Source organism: Calonectris borealis, chromosome 26 (genome assembly GCF_964195595.1).
Source record: "Calonectris borealis chromosome 26, bCalBor7.hap1.2, whole genome shotgun sequence".
NCBI lineage: Eukaryota > Metazoa > Chordata > Aves > Procellariiformes > Procellariidae > Calonectris > Calonectris borealis.
The window spans coordinates 7,276,091-7,292,034 of record NC_134337.1 but is presented as its reverse complement, the minus strand read 5'-3'; the positions used below and the strand labels follow the sequence as shown (position 1 = coordinate 7,292,034).

General features: G+C 45.9%; 1 protein-coding gene across 4 annotated transcripts in view; it reads right to left on the bottom strand.

Annotated features, from left to right (window-relative positions):
* The window catches only part of RAP1A (RAP1A, member of RAS oncogene family), a 43,201-nt gene extending 32,340 nt beyond the window's left edge, over positions 1-10,861 (bottom strand). Inside the window, exon 1 of one of the 4 annotated variants that reach the window (XM_075174223.1) lies at positions 10,762-10,861. The gene's annotated coding sequence lies outside the window, so the exon portion shown is untranslated. Of the gene's footprint in view, positions 1-10,003; positions 10,119-10,761 lie in introns of those variants that run through there. The other 3 variants (XM_075174229.1, XM_075174228.1, XM_075174224.1) reach the window with 3 other exon arrangements.
* Between the last annotated feature and the right edge of the window lie 5,083 nt (positions 10,862-15,944).

Here is a 15,944-nt window from a genome sequence, read left to right as displayed (position 1 = left end):
TTCTCTGAAGTTTTTAAATCCTCCTGAAACTGCCGGGCTTAAAAGGGCAAAGCTACTTTGGCAATTCATCCTGGAATTTCCTTTATGGAAAATAAAAGGTGACACTAACCCCTAAAGGAAATAGCTCTGATAGTTTAAGTCAGTTTTATATGAGCCATCTCAGTATTTATAGGTCAAGCTTGATTACAACCAAAATAGATTATTATACAGCTGTCTTTAAACAACTACAACAAAAAAAAACACCCATGGGCAGTTGGACTCCTGCTCCCAGAAGAAGAGATGCTATGTTTAACTCACAAGGAAGGGAGGACACATCCTACAGCAGCTAACAAGATGAGTACCACTGGCATCAGCCAGCTCTTCCCCTCCACCTCATGAACAGCATTCAAATGAACAAAAAAGTCTTCTTTTTTTAATGTCTTTGAAATGATAAGACGTAAGGCAATAGGAAAAAAAAAAAATCTCCCATATTAGTATGCAAATTTGTTAAACATATGGCCTGGAGACAGTCAGTTCTGCACTCAGAGCAAGACCTTAGAACATACCACACTTCATTTAAATGTTAATTGCCGTTATCCGCAATTTCTGTGCTTTCCATTTTGGTTAGGACACCCTTCCATTGAAGTTAAAACTCCCATTCAACTGTTTTTTCTAGAGTAACTCTACAAATACAACATCAGCCATACAAACGCACAGGCACTACTGCCACTGGTTTTAAAATAGATTAGGAACTTTTTTAAACTTCTGCCCATACAGATGCAGTTAATATGAACTTGGCATGAAAAGGACAATAAAAGAAGTTTCAGCTTCCCAGCTCTGTAGACATGACTTAGTCATTCTGACACCTGCTAATGGCTACCCTACCGCCTCGCTCAAGCTTGCTTTAGTGCTAAATTGGCTTGTACTTGATATTGTGTTTATGATGAGGGTTTAAAGCAAACAGTTCATTTAACAGATAGAGGCTACAAAGTACAGAAATTACAGAATAAAGGAAAAGACCTGCTTTCTCGGAATCACACCATTGAGGAAAGTGCCCTGGAGCATTAAAACATCTGTTTGATCATTTTAAAAGATTCCTGAAAAAGCTTTATTCTAAATTTGAGTGCATTCTAGTGATCAATATGCCAATGCAGTGTACTCACGAAACAAGACAAAACCGTAATAATATTGTAAACCCTATGACTTTGTAAGTAATGAGTTGAAAGCCCTAAATGCATGAATATTTCATGAGAAAGGCTGTCTGGAACCGTTTCAGTCTGTATCTTTAATCTTAATGTTATTTTCAACTACAATTAGTGTTATAATCCAAAGCAGAAAGCAACAATTGGCTGAATTTATTTTATCTTCACCTGTATTTATTTCATAAATCCATCAAGATTTCTGTTCTTCAGACCTGATACCCAGTAATGGTTACCCAGCACAGTACCAACACATCAAATCCCAGGGTAAAGCAGGATGTGCTGGAATGGGACTACTTACGCAAAAAGGAGAATTGCAGCAGAAATAACCTTACCCAGTGAACTATGATTTACTTTAAACTATCACGTGGTAGGTGGCATATAAAAAGATATTAGTCTGCATGTCAGCTGTCTGTAATGAAAGTTTTCCTCTCCTCAGCAGCCCCTCCCTACAACTTCAAGTTTATTTGCATTAGAGAAAAGAGTATTACATAAAAAGCAACATAAAAGGCACTGCAACCAATACATCCAGCCGAACTGCTCCTCCCACATACTCGGTGCTTTCCAGAGTAAGGGTCTGTTTCCCACTGATGTGTAAAAAACATGAGAGATGCCCGATTCCATACAGATTATTCACTTGGACAAAAACTAGTAGTGGTTTTACTTCTAGAAGCATGAAGCACTCACAACTACAGCCACAGCCAGCTAGAGCCATAGATGCTCAGATCTTTTGAAGAGCAGATTTCATAGCTATGAGTTCACACACAATACCCTAATTTAAATGACAAACTCAAATTTTTTCAGTATTAGAACACTCCAGGACACAACATCATTGGATCCAACAAATATTTCAACAAAAACCCCCAAACATTCCAGCCAGCCTTGAATTTGCAGCTCTAGCCACTCACAAGTGAAATGCAACTGTGTATTTCTGAAATGCTCCAGCAAGCAGCAGTTATGCAACGCAACCGATTGGCAAACACGCTGGGTGCTACTAGTCGCAGTGCATTTCCAAAAAGCAGTCTTTTCCAGTAACTCTTGACAGGGCGACAATTACCTATTACAGAAACGCTCGTCCTACTCCTTACGCGAGTGTATGAAGCACCACGGCAGCATGTATTTTTGACTGCCTCATTTAAGCGATTAATAAAGATCTGCTTCAGCCATAACACAGCTGTGGACACATCCAGACCTCTTGTTTCAGTGCCCGAGATGGATTTAAATACTTTCCATCTTATCAATATTCAAAATAAATAACAAACCATAATGACTCAAGCCACCTGCTCAACAGGACTGATACTACCTGGCTCCCCACGTTTTCAGTCAAACAAAGCAAAAAGGGTGAGAAAGCCAAGCCAACCACCTGCAGCCGTGGGCTGTAAGCAGCCCTGCAGCTTCCCTTTTTGCTGTTTGTCCTATGTTACCTGCTTCCTCCCCGTTATAAAAGCCCTGTGGAGGTTCAGACTTCCCCCCCAGATAAAGGATTTTATTCATCAAAAGAAAACAAGCAGCAGTTTTCAAAACATACTAAGGTCTGCTTTTGTCAGCAGCTGGATTTCTCAATCAAAAAAATTAAATATGCGCTTTCACCTAGGTTCACGTCAAGCCACTACAGCTGCACTGAGGAAGCGCCTGTTCAGGTATAGCAGGTATTTCCCAACACCCGGCACCCAATACCTGCTGGACCACTCGCAGCACACAGCAGCAACACACATCAAAACATCGTCTTCATGTGGCCACATTCAGATTCACGCAGAGCCACCCTACCTGCTTCAGCCAGCTGACACGGTGAGAAAAGAGCCCTTTGACATGCCCTGTGGACTACCATCACAGGAGAAACAGAAACAACACAGTTTTAAATCTCACCTTTAACTAGATGTACTGGCTACCACAGCGTTGTGAGTGCAATCTGCAAATATAAAAGTTATAAAACCCAGAACGATTGGTGATCAAAAACAGGGAAGGTTTCTGGTGTCCCATTTCTTCCCACACACACCTCAAAGAATCTTCCCACAGCAAATGAATGCAATTTAAGTTTAAACACACCATTTCTGACTAGGAATGTACACTCAGTGCCTCCTCCTTGAACACCACCCATCTTCCCACAGACTCTTCATTTTAATATTGTTAAATGGACTACTTTAGACAACCCTAATTATTGCAGTATTTGCACGGGGAGAAGTGATCTCTCAGTAACCAGTTTCTGTCCTGTTCAGAGCTTTGGAGCTCAAAACTTGTTTCATACCAAACCTGGAACTAAAATGGCATCAGTACGCTAGCACCAGAACAAAGTGCTTCAGCGTAAATAGCAGGCACCAACAGCTGAGCAGGTACGCGCTGTCCTGACTGATGCTCCACTGTCACTAGGCCTACACAGCTTCTCCCGGCAATCCCCTTTCTTCAGAAGAAGGGAGCTCAGAAGATAGGCAATAATTAACAAAATTATCACTATCACACGGGAAAGCACGGGTATCTTCTAATAATGAGCCATTTATCTCCGAACGATTTCAGTCAGCCAGCAGACATGTAAAACTATCTCACAGATGACTTCTTAACAGTCACCAACACAACAAGTAAAGCCAACTGAAAAACAAGCAGTGAAGACCCTAAATTTGTTGCAACAGAAAGGCAGCTTGATATAAGCTCCCATAAATGCAGGCTATTCCTTGCATATAACAATCCGTTACCACTGAAGACAGAGAGAAAACATTCACCATTTATCCAGCACCCAGAATAAGCCACAGGTCATGTTCTTTCCAGACATAACAGGCAAAGCAGATAGCCACCACGTTACCTCTACTACAGTCCCAGCACAGGACCCACAGAAGGACACTGCCCGAAGTCAGACATAGTCAGGAACTGCAGTTTCTTGTTCCCTTCGCAACTCCTTCCCTCTGTCAGCAGTGGTACTTGCACAACCACACAATGAGTCAGAGCAAGAAGCGATCTGGTTGAAAACTACGTATATATTTTTGTGACTAGCTCAGTTTTCAGCTAGCTAAGCTCCCTGAGTTACTTCAACATCTAAGAATGCAAGTATCAGAGCAAGGGGGACACCGGGGTGTGCCACTGCATTTAGTGACCATGAAACCACAGCCTGAAGCTCTGACCAGTGGAGCTCTCACATCATCTTGCCCACTCTACCACGTAATATGACAGTGCCATGTAAACGCAATGAAACAAGGGGTAATTCAGATCACAATGGATCTCCAAAGGTCTCTGCTACAACCCCCTGCTCCAAACAGGGCTAGCTTCAAAGTCAGACCAGGTCACTCAAGACCTTGCCCAGTCAAGTTCTGCGTATCTCCAATGACAGAGACCAAAAGGTCCTGGGCAGCCTGTTCCAGTGCTTAACCCCTCCCACAGGAACAGCCCGTCCTTGCTTTAACTGAAATTTTCCTTGCTGCCACTTGTCATCGTGGCCTCTTGTCACTTCAGCGCGCAGCGTTGCCTTTCCCTTGCCATGGCAGGCTCCAAGAGATAGGCAGGGTCAGTCACTCGGCGAGACGTCTGTGGATGTTGGGGTAAAACCAAACTCACACCATGGGGTTTCAGAACATACCTTGCTCATCCACGAACAGCTTTTGTCAAACATTCTCAGTTTCCTTTACTTCTAAAGATACAGGGTAAACTGGTCTTAGCAGGCACGAAACAACTACTTGATACATCATACCAAATGTAACTCGAAAACTCACTTTTTTTGCACATGGAAGACACTATCTACGGAAACCTAAGTTACCTACTCTGCCCTCTCAGGACTGTCACCCACAGCAAATCCGCTCTGCTTTTTCACAGCCTGCTCTGACACCTGAGCAAAAGCAAATCAAATCAACTCAAAGCACACTCAGCTGGAGCCTCAGAGCTTATGTGAAAGCCATTTTATCTTGTAGTTGATTTCAATCCTGGTGATACTCCATGAAATATAACCCACGCATCATTTTTTATATTCTATAACCAGGTTTCTCCTAAAAATCTTACATTATTGGATCAAATACTGTGTTGAATGTCAGGTTTACCAGCTACACAGCAACCTTAAAAAGCATATTATTTGCATTTTTAAAAAACTCCAAGGTATGGCTTGGAAAACCAGCATTTACTCTAAAATCTTGCCTGTTTTGTAAATCAAAAGAAACCATGCATTCTGGAGTGCTTGTTTACGTATAAATCAAGAAATCTTAAGGAGAAAGTTGGACTAAATGAGCGTTGTAGATCCCTTCCGACTGAAATATTCTATTCTGAAAGGCAAAAACTAGATGCATCCAAGGAATCTGTATACTTATGATATACGTGAGTTTTCCAGAGAATCAGTCAGGAGGAACATCTGGCCAAACTTCACCCTGTTTACGTAACATCACACTATGGAGTTCAAACCCTTAATTTGTTTTCTGGTCCCTGAGTGCTCCAGCCCTAAAGATGCCAACTCCGTGCAGAGGCAGCTCCATCCTCTGACAGCAGGGACCTCCCTGGGAGCCCATAGGCAGGGACACAAATACAGGCAGTAAAACAGCAGAGTGGGAGACACTTCAGAGCAGAACCCGTCACCAAGCTAAGACCAGGGCACAACAACCTCACGTCAAGTCATTTAGAACACAGACTTGTCTCAAACACAAATCTGAACTACATATGGTTTGGACTATCAAAGAATATTTAAATAAGTTATCATTCCTGCAATAACTTTCCTAGGCGGTATAGGACTTTTAGGGAGGAAAGCTAAAAGCAACGCTGAAATACAGAATTAACGTCAGATGGCTAGATACTATTTTTTCAACATGTAATTTGCAAGTATATATGCAGGCTAATCAAAGGTTATTTCTGTTTCAACATATTTATATAAAAAGTGTACCCGCAGATACTTTACATTAGATAATTCTTTTTTATATCCTTCTTACTCAGAAGCTATTAATGAAAGTATATCTTCTTCACACTTATTTTAATCCTTTCTCTTCTGGTATATTATTTCAACAGTTCTTCATTTAACCAACACAGATTTTTTATTCATTCTAATATTAGTATTGGAGACACTAAACTGGATCAGTGAGACTCCTACTCGGTTCCTGCTTCCAAGTGTTCCTGAATACTCAACAATACAAATTCAACAATGGGAAAGCAAAGGAGTTAAATCTATGACTTGCCTAAGAGCTCTAATCTTATTGTACAACTGCAGAGGATGAATAACCTACTACTTCTTCTAACTGTACGGCTTTAAAAAAAAAAAAAAAAAAGTCAAGCATTCTGGGAAATGTTTTACCCATAAAAATTGCGCCTCTCTTCTTGAACTGACTAATGCAATCCATCACTTGTATACGTAGGATTGAAATAAATTCATCTTCACAACTTTATGCTCTATTTAACCATTTCCATTAACTGAAATATACTGAACTTGATTATATTTGCAACACTAGCAGTGGAAAGCATATTGTATTTTCAGTCTGCTGAGTAACAGCCATGAGCTAACACAGCTCATTCCAACCTCTGCTTTATGAACAAAAAGCTAGGTCCTCCTTTATCCTCTCCGTACTTACGATGCTAGGATATAATCCAAGGAGAAACCTGTTTGAGAGGTGAACTTTTTAGGACATTAATTTATACCCAGAGAGCAGTCTAGAAACCCAAATAATCTCAAATCCTGGCTGCCAGACTTTAGTACTGCAGCAAATAAAACAAAACACCTCACACAAGTTTTAGCACCTGAACAAGACAGACTGGATCAAACAAGATAGCTCAGCAAGATTAACTTTTCTTTCCAACTTTCTAACATCCTTACTTATCTCAGCCATTAGGTGTCATGTTTCCAGGATCAGAAGCTTTTGCAAAGTGCGAACACAAATGCCTAAGTAAAAATTTGACCCTGGGATTTATAAGCACCCCTTTAAGAAGATGCTGTCATTAAAATTCTGTTTAATTTCCTATTATCTATTAAATAAAAGAATAAAAGCAAATCAGTAACTACTTCAGAGCTCAGCATAAAATGAATTTAGGCTGTACTCTAATCTCCATCCCCACTATCTCCTCTTAAAAAAAAAAAAAACAACAAACCTAAACCAAAACCCACCTCAAATCAAGGCCAAAAAAAAATCCAAACACAACCCCAGGACTTGACCAAGTTTTAAAAGTTAGGTCTCTCTTGAATCTGCTTCTGCGGAATTAAACACACAAAGCTACGAGAAGTGCTTGATGTTTAACATTAATCTGGCTCATCTTTCAGAAATGAAAAGAAAGCAATAAAATAGGAAGTCTCCTGTATCACCCTAAACAAAAGTTTTGATCAGGATCCACAGCCAGACCCAGCTGACCAAGCCCAGCAGCGCTCTGCTGAACTGATTTCAGCGAGGTTGAAAGTAACACCGGACCAAGGGGAATTCTGAATTTCAAACAGCTACAAGTAAAAAACATTTCAAATATAAAGAGTAAAGATTTGAACTTTATGTACGTTCAAAAGATTCATTTCCTTTTCTCTAGTATAAACAGAGAACATGTTCCTGTTCTCAGAATATTAGGATTCCCCTTTAAGATGATTTTTTAAAGTCTCTGTAAAGTTGCACAGAAGCCATCTGTTCTCTAAATACTAAGCACAAGTTCAAAGTGCCACCGAGTACACTGTGCACGCGCATCGTACAAGAAAAAACACTGCAATATATAGCACAAACAACTGTTTAGAGTTGTTTATGCCTGAGACTAGGATTCAACATACAATTAAAACTTTTATGTTAAGAGTATGTCCACGTTACACTACTGCTATCTAACTACATTTCAGTTTTTTAAGAACAGTTCTCAGACTGGATGAACAGCCATGAAACGTATCACAAATAGTCTATGTCTGTATATTTGCAGCTTATGGTTCCAAATATAAACCATTTTGATAAACTGTGTAAACATTAGTCTCCAAATAAAAGCATTAACGTGTCACTGGAATTATACTGTGCTAGTAATTTAGTCCACTTGGCGCGCAGTCCTCTCAAAATCTTCAGCAAAGCTACTTACCCTAAAAACGGCCACACCAGAGCCAAGACACGTGACGGCAGACACCGCTCTTAGTTCCTTTGAGTCGCAGAATTACAACTCTTGGGTCTGCCAGCACCGGTTGGGCCTACTAAACGCCATCAAGGTTTCTTTTGCACCGTACACAGTCCCTTGATCAGACCAACTACACCCTTCCGGACATACTCTCCTACGTTTGCAAAGGCCATAAGAAATATCTGCTCTTACTCACTTTTCTGTGGATGATCTTAGCCTGACAGAACACAAACACTCCTCTCCTCCTGGTGCGTAGAAAATACTGTGCATGAAACCAGATTATTTTTAGAAGCAGTGTATGTGAGCACAGCACTTCCTGTGGACTCCACCTTGAAGAACGACATACGTACTCTCATTCTCATTTCCAAAACTAGGATTTCACAACTTCTGCTACCCGGCACAACAGAGAGAAGGAAGGGACACTCTGCCGAGAGCTGAGAGTGGCAACTTCCCGGTTTCTAACTTGGCATTAAAAACTTTTGTTGGAATATGTTGTCAGTCTTCAGGCAATCGCGTCAATAAATCGATGGCATTTTTTCTGCTACAATGATGAACAGAACATTAGATGTTTTTATTTATTACACTGACCTTTTCCATAGCAACAGGATGTGAACATGGCATTCCCAGCGTAATGAAGTCACTATGGCAACATGATAATGATGTCAGAATAATCAGACAGCATTTCATACTTGGGACATGGTGAACTACACCGCTTCTATAAATTAAAAAAGTTGCAGATATTGCTAAGGCAAGGGAGCTCCCTAAAGCTTCCCTTTAAGTTGTCTCATTTGGGATAACGTCTCATTAAAGGCACAAACCTTTGACTGCTAACGTGCTACTTTATGTTTCTCCATAGCTTCATCTGTTACTGCCTAAAAGTCTCACGAATTCCCACATTAAAACCCTTTCAGAATCTGAGGGATCTCCTAGCACCAGTGAGAGTTAATGACATACTGTTTTCAGTAAGAAAAAGCAACGACTAAAGTCACAACAATGAAACATTTCACGGCAGACAGACACTCTCAACTAAACAGGCAGTTCCTCAATTTAACTCTTCAAATAATCTGGTGTCTCTTTTTACGTGGAGCAATATTACTACTCAGACAGAATTACAAAAGCAAGAGAAATTATAGAGTGCTGATACAATACTCCAAAGGCAGACAGGCGTTTTCCAGCCAAACGACTATTTTAAGAAATATTATCTCCCTTGTTAAGCTACCGAAGGAAAAAAAGACAGAGTTTTCATGGTTTGCCCTTCCTGTTTGCAGCTCTTTCCAAGTTGTGAGCAAAGCAAAACCCAAGAGCCAATTCCAGTTCTGTGTCGGTCCATATCGACTCGGCGTGTCCAAACCCCAACCCTCTCACTGAGAAAGCTTCGCAGAAATCCTTGCACGAAAAACACCTGAATTGTAGCTCAAACATCATAAGCAAAGACGCTAATTAACAAAAAGTATCTAAACATAAGTTTCCCTACACAGAGCACAGTTTCTCTTTAAACTGTCTCTATAAAGCGACAGAAGGACGCTCAAGAAACCGTTTCAGAGCTGAAGTGGTCCGAGACAACTGGTCCCTGGGCCCGGAGGACGAGAGCGGACCAGCGCCTTGCTCCGCACGTCCCGCGAGGGGCTGCTCAGCGCCCGCTCCGAACACCGAGCCGTCCCCTTGGCCTGGCTCGTCCCCCCGCCGCCTGCCCCCCGTCCGGGGCAGAGAAGCGGGGCGGCTGGCAGAGGCCGGCCCTCGCCTCGCCGTCCGCCGGGCCCAGGCCACCCGAAGGCCGCCCTCCCGCGCCCCCCGCCCCGCTCCCCCTTTACCTCCAGCGGTCTTCGGGGACGACAGCGCGCGAGCTTTTTGCCCCCCTTCACATCCCGGGGAACAGCGAGACGGCGCGCGCTCCCCGCGAGCCCGGGACGCCCGGCGCACACCTGACTCCACGAAACACCGAAAGAATCTCGGTTATTTCCCGAGGCAGGCGACACCCTGCGCTGCGCCGAGGGCCAACCGCCCCCGCCTCGGCCCCGGCAGCCTCCCGGCGCCGGGCCGCCTTCCCTCGCCCGGCCGCCCTCGCTGCCCGGGCCGGGAGCCGGCGGCCCCGGCACTGCCGCACAAGATGGATGTCCAGCCCGCGCCCGGCGCCCGCCGGGGACGGGGCAGCCCCACCGCCGCCGCGGGACGGGCAGCCCGGCAGCGGGGAGCCCCGCGCCGCCTCGGCCGGGGCCCAGCGCGGGCAGCCGCCTCCCGCGGGCAGCCCTCCCGCCCCGCCGCGGCCAGGGCCGGGGAGAAGCCGCCTCCCCCTCGCTGCCGGCTGGGCTTCGCCGCGCCCCCGGGGAGGGAGCGCTCAGCCCGTCCCCGCTGACACCGCCTCGCTCCCCGGACCCCCGCCGCCCCCTCGGCCCGCGCCCCCGGGCCGTCCCCCTGACCCGCTCGCTCCCGCCCCGCCGCCGGGACGCGGCCCCGCGGCCTCGCCGCGGCCAGGCCCCAGCGGGGACGCCCGGAGCCGGCCCGCCACCGCCCGCGGGGCCCCGCCGCGCCCGCTCCCTTCCCCCGCGGCCGGCGCCGCCGCCCCGCTCACCCGCCGCCTTTCCGGGCCGCCCGCCGCCTCCCGCCGCCGCTCGGCTCGGGGCTCGGCTGCTGTGCGCGGCGGCGGCGCCGCGTCCGCTCCGCCCTCACCGGCCGCGGCCTGGGGAGGAGCCAGCGGGGCGGGCCGGGCCGGGCGGGGGCGCGGAGCCGGCGGAGCCGGAGCGGCGGGAGGGGACGTGACCGAGGAGGCCCGCGAAAAGTTCCGGGCGGCGGCGGCGGCGCCCGCGGGCCGGGGCAGGTGCCGGTCCCCCCCTCCCCGCTGGGCCCCCGGGTCGCCGCCCGCCGTCCTCCCCCTGCCCGGGCGAAGGTCACCCGCGGGGGGAGTCCGGGCTCCGCCACAGGGGCCATGGCGGCAGCGGGGCCTTGGCCTCCGCCGCGCCTCGGTCAGCCAGCACCCGAGCGGCTTCAGGGGCCGCGGGGACCCTCCCGGGGCACCAGCTCCTCACCCGCCCCGGCCCACCGCCGCCATCGGCGAGAGCCCGCAAAGGCTGCGGAGGGCAGATGGAAACGGGCCAAGCAGTGGCACCGGGTGACAGCAAATAGAGCAGGGACCAGGCAGATAATTAGGCCGAGAGCGTTTCCTTATCAAGGGGAAGGTGTTGGCAGCGATGCCTGCACAGGGGACAGGACGCCGGCAGCTTCGAGGCCGATGTGCACATCGCTGCTGTGGGGCACCGGGCCTCCCCTCCAGCGAGCTGCCGGCGTCTCGTCACCTTTGCAACTTAAAAAGTGTTTCCTGACACACAGCACTTAATAATTGTGTGATTTTTTTTTTAATTTAAAAAGAGCATAAAGAATAAAGAACTGTAACATTGAAGTAAAATGTATCTGTAATCAAGGAGAAACAGATGAAATGCAGAAAGAGGAAACAACACATGTATATCCTGATGCTGTTTTTGTCACTTGGGGGTTGCAAGTGGCAGCAGCCGTGCATAAGGGATCAGGTCAGAAGTTCACCATAGTCACTGCACAGAGTCTCGTGATCTGTTAGATTGCTTCCTTAGTCCTAACATAAACCATAATTCACCTATAAAAATACATACCCAAGAAAAGCTAATGCCAACAGTTAATGAATTTCAGTAATTTTTTTTTTCTGGTTAAAAAAAAAAAAGTATAAAATGCCCCATGAAGAGCTGTAATCGCTTCCATGGTTTCAATGCATGAGCGTTACTTGAAATGCAGAGGGATATCTCATATTCGCAAGCACAGCATCGCCTCATTACCTAACCAAGGATAGGGCAAGGACTGCAGCCACCATCCCCAGGGACGCTCAAGGTGAGGCTGCAGGGAAGGACTCGAGGTAGCAGCATTGCTCCGCAGCAGGCAGCGTACCTGGTGCCCTCCCCAGCACTCTGCCCTCTTCACTTGCAAAACTTCAGGGACACAAGCAGATTTGTTGAAGTCTGAGGCTAAAGCAATAGTATTTTTGCATTCACACTGCCTTTCATCCAGAACTCCAACAAAAATGCTAAATATCTGGCTTTACAGAGGAGGAAACTAAGACAAAGATTAAATGACTTATCCGAAATCCCTAGCAAGTCAGTGGCCAGGAGGCAAACACAGCTCACAGCGCCCACTCTCATCCTCCACTCTAATTGAGAGAAAACCGTGCTCTAGTTCTCCTGCTCACAGTCTTTGTGCAGGCAGTAGAAATACACAGCACAGAGAATTTTGCTTCCAGGTACAACTCATGGCTGCTGATAATGATCTGTAAATCCCTGTTCTTTATGGCTCAAGTCCTAGCGAAGTATCTCCTTCCCTGGGGACCACCATGCTGGGAGCGAGCAGGTGAATCACTGTTTCTTAATTTGTATAGCTGGAGGCAGGGTAATCTCAGCAGAGGGATTTCCACATTTTCCTTCTCCGCAGGACTCAGCCTCGCCAGCCTCAGCAGCAGGGCTCAGGCACTCCTCTCGCAGTGGGGCAGTCGGTGTGGCGGCATCATCTGCCTTTAAGGATGCTGAACGCTGGTGGTTGAGCAACTTGTTTCCTCTGAATACAAACATTATCATGAAATCTGTGAACTTAGGAAGTTACTAGCTCTACGTTAAAAACATGAGGCTGTATCTGGAAAACATGCAGAGACAAATATCAGTAATTACAGCTTTTAAAACAGCAGTTAAGTCAGTAAATTCATTCCTGCGGATAGAAGCTACACAAGGAGACTCTTCTTATGTCCTTTAAGAGGCTCAATATACATGGAGGTACATGAACATTTTGCAAGGCTTTACCCAGTTTCCTTTAAATTAAGGATTTAATAAACTTTGGCCCAGATACCAATGCATCTGCAGCTTTTCCCGCTCAGCACTACTGACTGAAGAATTTTATTGTATCCAATGAATCAAACACTTACCTATTTCATGGGTTGCAGACCATCTTCTAAGTTTCAAAACAATAAGGGTCCAGGGCCTGACTCAGCAAGACAAAGCACATACTTAATGTCTGTTCTGGGAAGGTTGGCTTTTTTCAGTTTTCTGCAGGTTTGAATGGAAGCTGATAACATTTATTGCTGAGTCAGACTTCGCAAGTACATGAAATTAGATCTGGATGAATGTGAACCTGGTTATGAAATGATTAAAAGAGGAGGAGAAAGGGGGCCAAGTTCAGCTGCAACCAGAGGGACTTTTCCTACCGAGTTCAACAGGGAATAAATCTGGATCTTCACTTCTCCCAGCCCACCTGCTGCCCTTCTCCTTTAGCAGGAGGGATGCAGCCCTGCGGACAGACTGCCAGTGCTGGAGCCCGTTCCACTGCTGTGCTGCTGCACCTTATCTCTTGTGCAATGCGGGATTGCTCGTCAGCAAATTCAGCCTGTCAACAGGGTGTTAAATCCTGTGTGCACACCTTGTCTCTCCCAATTTATAACAAATCCTATTATTTCAGGGACATCTACAGTGTTACTGACGTCATCACATACACCTGCCTGAAGTGGGTAAAACCTGCTGACATCCCCAAACAGTGGATTTCTACTCCACACCACCTCAGCAACAGCGCAAGGTCATAAGGCAAAGAGAATCGAGTCTCTACATCCTGTCACATACAGGATACAACCTGTTATGTCCTGGACACAGCCCAAGATATCCAGTGGCCCTTAACACTGCGGTTTTATAAAAAAATACTGTAATTTATCACAACCTTTCTATTTATATAAAACATGAGTTGCCACAAGAATGTCTTTTCTGAATTCTGATCCAGATCCATTGATATCATTAAATGATACCAGCATTTCACTCCCCTTTTCCTGGTATGTGGCAGCAGTGAAAGGCTGACGGGAAAACACTTATCCCCAGCACCTGCAGTAGGATTGCAATTCTTCGCCTGGTTTTGCAGCTGAGTTGCAGGGGTTGCACTGAGACTTATGCAGACGAAAATGAATCATAATCCCTCAGGACTTCTTTTATTCCAAAATAACAATTGCCCAATTGGATAAATTATCACAAGTTCAGCTGATGTAAATATCTAGCTAATGCCCATTTGCTGATTTAATGAAATCCAGAAACAATTCGCAATCCCATAATGAGCTTGGATTCCTGGCTGATAGAATCACAGGACTAGAGAGCAAAAGTCAGCTCAGTAACACACATCAACAGCACATTTAAATGAAAGTGTATTTGACACTGTACAGGCTAATAACACGTTATTATTGCTCTAGTTGTTAAAAGTAAAGGTGCTGACTGCCTGATGATCATGTCCTCATTGTCTGAACTTAAACTGCACAAAAAAGGAACTGGTCCTCTCTAAACTTACAATAATAGTTTTTTTAAACTGTAGTCATGGAAGAATCAGGGAAAAATGCTCATTACAAAGAGCTCAACATGAGCTTTTGAAGTCCAAACATAATATTTTCTTTACAGATGAGATTGCAGTGTATCATTAGGAGTAATGACTTAATTATGTTATTAACAGTGCATTCCCAAATCACTGTACTGGCAGCGACTCCTTTGGCTGATAACGTGGCTGCAGGGGTCACTGAGCATGCACTTCATCTCACATTGCAGCCGTGCAGCACCCTGATGCAGTGCTCCAGAGGGTGCAGTGTCCTTGCCAGGGATCAGACCGTAAAGGGTTGTTTAACACACACCAGCATCTGACAAGTTCTGTGGAGGCAGGCGAGCTCCAAAGCCATGAGCCTGTTACCAGAGCAGACAGACAGGACCAAACAGACTCCTCTGCTGAAAACACCATCCCTCCTCAGACTGCAGCAGACCTATTTTTCCCATGCCCACTGGCTGGCTGGCTGAAGCCACCAGGTAATTAGGCAGATGAGCTGGGAGGTGTGGAAGCTGGGGGGGGATGGCTGGTCCCAAGGCAGTATTCCACAAAAGGTCTAGCAGGTTTCCAAAGGGAAAGCTTTTCCATGAGCCACAAACCTGGGGCAGCTGTGCTGCTGCTGTTCTCTCCCAATTCAGCCAGTATCATTAAAGTTGCCTGAAAACACAGGAAAGGCTGAACCCCGACTGGTAGCTGCAAACACTAAAGTACTTTCCAGGTTTGAACCTTAAAGACAATGTCCCCACCTGGGAGCACAGGGACTGCAGAAAGGATGAGGCAGCAGGAACAGGGCTCCCTTTATCATGTGTACCAGGAAGCCTGGGCTTTCCTCCTCTGTGACTTTGACTGGTCTCTCCAAAGGGACATAGGATGGAGGCTTCTTACGCAGCTTCCCAGACATTATCCTACCTTGCAAGCATGCCAGAAAAGCCTGGTGTCAGTCTGGTACCTGCTCATTGCGATTCTGCAGAGCAGGTAGAAAGGCAGAGGCTGATATGGGTTTCTGGTTCAAGGGTTTTATAAATAAGTATCATAGGAGGCTGTGAAACTCGCTGGGGAAGGAAGCACAAATCACACTTCCCGCTGCTCAGGTATGGCAGGGAACTCCGTTATTATCATACACAGGGTTTCCCATTTTTCAGTCTAATGGCAACATAATGGGCTGGTTTTACTATTTGCTTTCTGCGAGCAAGAACTTACTTGTCCAAAACTGTAGCAGCCTGGCATTTACTATCAGAGGAGACTGTTGGCAAGGAAATGACCCTCAGAGAGCTAAAACAGGAGCTGAGACATTAGCCTGTGTACCTCTCTCTTGTCTTTAATCACAGGTGGTGGTTGTGGAGCTATATTTGAATTAGTCTTCTGAGCAATCTGTTGTCCATGCATCTCCCCACTACCTAGCCA